This window comes from Penaeus chinensis, chromosome 7 (assembly GCF_019202785.1).
Source record: "Penaeus chinensis breed Huanghai No. 1 chromosome 7, ASM1920278v2, whole genome shotgun sequence".
Taxonomy (NCBI): Eukaryota; Metazoa; Arthropoda; class Malacostraca; order Decapoda; family Penaeidae; genus Penaeus; species Penaeus chinensis.
The window spans coordinates 42,305,781-42,310,780 of NC_061825.1; the positions used below are offsets into that span (position 1 = coordinate 42,305,781).

General features: G+C 51.4%; 1 protein-coding gene across 3 annotated transcripts in view; it reads right to left on the reverse strand.

The window, feature by feature from the left end:
• The window catches only part of LOC125027027 (zinc finger protein 48-like), a 37,978-nt gene that overhangs the window by 22,643 nt on the left and 10,335 nt on the right, over positions 1-5,000 (reverse strand). The window lies entirely within an intron of this gene.

The window sequence follows — 5,000 nt, forward strand, 5'->3', positions numbered from 1 at the left end:
AAATCTACGACACATGTGTGTAAATGCGTGCATGCGTGAGGCAGTGTGTGTGTGTGTGTGTGTGTGTGTGTGTGTGTGTGTGTGTGTGTGTGTGTGTGTGTGTGTGTGTGTGTGTGTGTGTGTGTGTGTGCGCGCGCGCGCGCGTGTGATAATATATGTAGCTAAACTTTTCTTCTCCTTGCAATAATGCAAAAACAGATATATATATCTCCCCTTCTTCCCTGGCCCTTCCCCACAGATCTATTTCTCACACTCGCTCTCTCTGTTTCTTACCTCTTATCACTACCTCTCTGTCTGCCCCCCTTCCCTCCCTCTCTTTCCCTTTCTCTCTCACGTAATTACTCTTTAACATATGGTCGCGCTAAAATAACTTCCGCCGCCGCCTTCCAGGACAGATGTCGGGGGCGAGACTCTCCGCCAGCGCTCGCACGTCTCGTGAACTTCCCACACTTACGAGCGAGCGGCGGTTCGTTCGGCCCCTGCGATTAGGCAATTCCCCGTCCCTATTTTGTCTTTTTCGAGGCTTTGTAAGTATCTTTTCGATGTTTGTAAGTGATCTTTTCGAGATGAGCCCATTCCAGCGATCGTATTCATAAGCGGATACAAATTCATTCACATACATACCTTAATGTATACACGTACACGTTTCATATAGTATATACTTGCGCGGACATAAACAAGCACGCAAGCACACAGACACACAACACAATAAACACATGGTCCCCTTCCGCCCTACGCACGCATAAAAACACACAACGCACTCATATCCTCCCCCCACACACACACAACCACACGCACGCACACCAACGGACACGTCGTTGCGCCATCCGACAAGGACTACACATGTCGTCGGCCGCGCCACCTGCGAACGACACATCTCAGGTTACCGCCACCGCCGCCGCACCACACCCTGAAAGGCAAAGAGGTGCACATGTGGGGCAGGTGCAGATGCTGCAGCGCCTCCGTCGTGTGACGTTCATCCCCCCTCTCTTTCTTCTCTCCTCTCCTTTCCTTTTCTTTCGTGTTTTTTGTGTTTCTCTCATTTGTCACACATGTTTTCTTATCTCGAAAGCGAAAAAGTTTGTACGTCGTTTTTTCTTGTTCTTGTTCTTGTTCTTGTCCTCGTTCTTGTTCTTCCTCCTCCTCTTATTATCATCATTATCATAATTATCATTATTGCTATTATTATTATTCTCATCTTCCTTCCCTCTCAAGAGACAAGAAAAGGCAAGAAAAAGGGTAAGACACAGCCAAAGGAAAAGATAAACAGACTCGGACGGGGAGCTGGGAGTGGTAGGACGGAGAGAGGAGAGGGAGAGGGAGAGGTGAGAGAGAGAGCAGGAGGGATGAGGGGAGGGAGAAGGATAAGGAGGAGGAGGAGGAGGGGGGGGGGGTCCTGGGCACGACACGCACATACTGTAGTCTCTCTCATGCAGGATCCGTCACTCTGTCAAGGACACGGCTCTCCTTTGTCACCAGCCATCCGCGACCCTCTCCCGGCCGACTGTGTACCACCTGTGCTCGCTGTGCCTCGGCCCTACGTGCCACCTGTGTACCATCTGCCTCTTGGGCCTCCTCCACCTGCCGATGCTGGCGGAGGAGACCGAGGGCATGTCGGTACGAGAAACAGGTGCGGAGGGGGCGCTGGCGTGCGACAGGCTGACCTTGGCGGCTACGGGTGGTGGCGCAGGAGGGCCTCTACATCCTTCACACCATCACTAAGATGTTCTCGCCCGTGATACTGCCTCAAGGCCGCCTGCACCATCGCCTTCATGCTCTCTCCCGGCCCCTTCCCCTTCCCTTCCCCTACCCTCCCCATCTCTCTCTCTCTCTCTCTCTCTCTCTCTCTCTCTCTCTCTCTCTCTCTCTCTCTCTCTCTCTCTCTCTCTCTCTCTCTCTCTGCGCGCGCATACATACACACACACACACACACACACACACACACACACACACACACACACACATACACATACACATACACATACACATACACATACACATACACATACACACACACACACACACACACACACATACACACACACACACACACACACACACACACACACACACACACACACACACACACACACACATACATACACACACATACACACTTTCGCGCGTCTAAATCCATCATACACTGTAAGACATGCATGTACACACCCCTTCGTAACTTTCCTGCTCAGAGGTCAGGCTAGGCCAATGCGGCACAATAAGCAGCGTGTGAGAGCAAGAGCCGAAGGGGCCTGGGAGACAGCATATGACCCTCGGACAAAGAGCGGTCCCGAGACGTGCCTCTGCAGTGTTATGGCTCTCTCTCTCTCTCTCTCTCTCTCTCTCTCTCTCTCTCTCTCTCTCTCTCTCTCTCTCTCTCTCTCTCTCTCTCTCTCACTCGCACCTTTAAAGAATAAACACGTGTCTATACCATGGCAGGTGCGAGCATCATTTATTAAGCGATCACCTGCGGGGCAAAGTGTGACATTACATCATGATGTGTGCGCGCGTTAAAGGGGAGACTGGGAGGGGATAAACAAGAAAGACAAATATATAAATATGAACGAGATAATTTCAACGTTCTAAATATATAAACGGAGGGAAGTCAAGGCTATCTATACATGAGCTCTCTGTGTATACAGGAAACCGGAAGGAAGACAATATATATGCATAGAAAGCACAATAACTATAAAATCAAAACAAGTAACAAACTATCCCTCTGTCATCAAGTATCTGTACGCACGTAAATGTTAAACACGCAGACCCAGACGCACAAGTCACCCACCAGGGGACACAGAAGGTAAAAGAAAAGAATAGGACCTTCCCATCGAACTCCTTCCCACGAGCTCTACTTCCCCAAGAGCCTCCTTCGCTCTCCCTTCTCTCCTTCTCCCACCCCCCGCTTTCCCGTCTTCCTGGCGAGCGTCGGCAGGCAGGTGTTGGGTCCAAACACACACACCGGAAGCCTGCGGTGGCTCCACTCTCACGAAACTATTTCCCTCCGCGATTCCGCCTCTCTCAGCTGATAAACCCTGCGTAAAGAACCAATTATGCTTGCCCCATTCAGTGCTTTCATACAAATAAATTTCGTATACATTGAGAGCAGGTGTGTCTACCTCAGGTACCCAGTTGCAGAAAGGGGAGACAAAAGGGGAAAGAGGAAGAAAAATTGGGAAAGAGGGGAATAGAGGGGAGAAGAGAGAGACTGCGAAAAAGAGGGGGAGGGGAGAAGAAGGAAGAAAGGGGTAGGTGTCCTTGGGGCGAGTTCATTATTCCCGCAGGTGGTAGCGCAGGTGTGAACGCGGGTGACGGAGATAGGGAGTAGAGGAGGGGTGGGGGCGGGAGGGGGGTTTGTGGTCGTCCTCGTCCAGGTCACCGACACCGGAACACTCCCTGAACACCCCCCCCCCCCTCTCCTCCCTTCTTCCTTTTCCCTACATAACTACTGCGTGTCGGGGAGTAGAGAGTTGGTAGAGGGGGAAGGGGATAGACGGGTGGAGGTTTGGAGGGAGGGAGGGAGGGAGAGGAGGTGGTAAGAAAACCTCAGGGAGTTTCCCGCGCTCGCATATATCATCGGCATATTGTAAGACTTGAAAAAAACGACAGATGTGCAACAACAACGACTGGCGCGATGCCCCCCCCCCCCCCCTAATAAGGTCCGAGGAACATGCGCAAATACCGAACACTACACTGCAAACACAACACATTACATCAGTTTTATTAATGTTCATTTACTGATTTTTTACAGAAAATGCGACAAGCGATTTCCGGCCCCGGAAAGCAACTCAACGCGTTTGGCGGAAAAGGGCTTGGAGTGAAAGGGGGTCCGCCATCGCTGCGTGAGAAACGGCACTCACGCACTCGCTCGCTCGCTCCTTCGCTCACGCGCTCACGCACTCACTCGCTCCCTCGCTCCTCGCTCCTTCGCTCACGCACTCACTCGCTCCCTCGCTCCTTCGCTCACGCACTCACTCGCTCCTTCGCACACGCACGCACTCGCTCCCTCGCTCCTTCGCTCACGCACTCACTTGCTGCCATTCGCTCAGGCATTAGAGCATGAAGTTAACTTACTGACATGTAAGCAATGACAACGATGGACGCGAAGTGAAAATGGCAGTTTTAGCAGCAGCAAATGACGGTTGCGATCAAGGTCTACGCAAATATTTAGACCTTGGTTGTGATATTGCGTGATAATGATAATGGCGGCATTGGCGATGATATTTACCGAAGCGCCTCTGCCCTCTTCGCCCAAGACTTTCCCGAAGTAACTTCTCCCCTACAAAAATTCAGACGTGGGTGGGGTGGGCGGGGGAGGCGGGAGAGAGCGCGTGACTTGAGGAGCCTCCGCAGCACGCTCACGCCCGCAACGCCGCGCTCACGCCCACGACAAACGCTTCGTGGCAGTTATCGCCTGCCCGCCTTCCCGACTCTCTCCTCTGTTCGCCGTGCGTGTTATGAGGTTATTGGGTATCTTCTCCAGCGAGGATGACGGTGCGGACCCGGGGCTTATTTGCGTCGATAGGATTCACCTGGATCGCGGTCTCCTTCTACGCCGTTTTTTTGTGATTTTTCTCTTTCCGTGTCTGCCTTCATTCTCTTTCTATAGCTCTAGTCCAAGTCTCTCTCTCTCTCTCTCTCTCTCTCTCTCTCTCTCTCTCTCTCTCTCTCTCTCTCTCTCTCTCTCTCTCTCTCTCTCTCTCTCTCTCTCTCGCTCTCGCTCTTTCTCTCTCTCTCTCTGATACAAATATTCAAAACCTTTAATAATGTAAATATCTTCAGGGGGGGGGGGGGGGCATGAAATGTGCCAAAAAAAACTGAATGGATCAAGTCCTGCCATCATCATCCTTTTCGATGTCATCACATTCACCATAAACATCATTTCACTATCCACTTTTGTCATCATTATCCTGATCATTGGCACCATCTGCCTCCTCTTCGTTATCACGATCATCTTCACTATCTCCATTGACACTATCATCACCATTTCCACTCTTCTCAGCCGG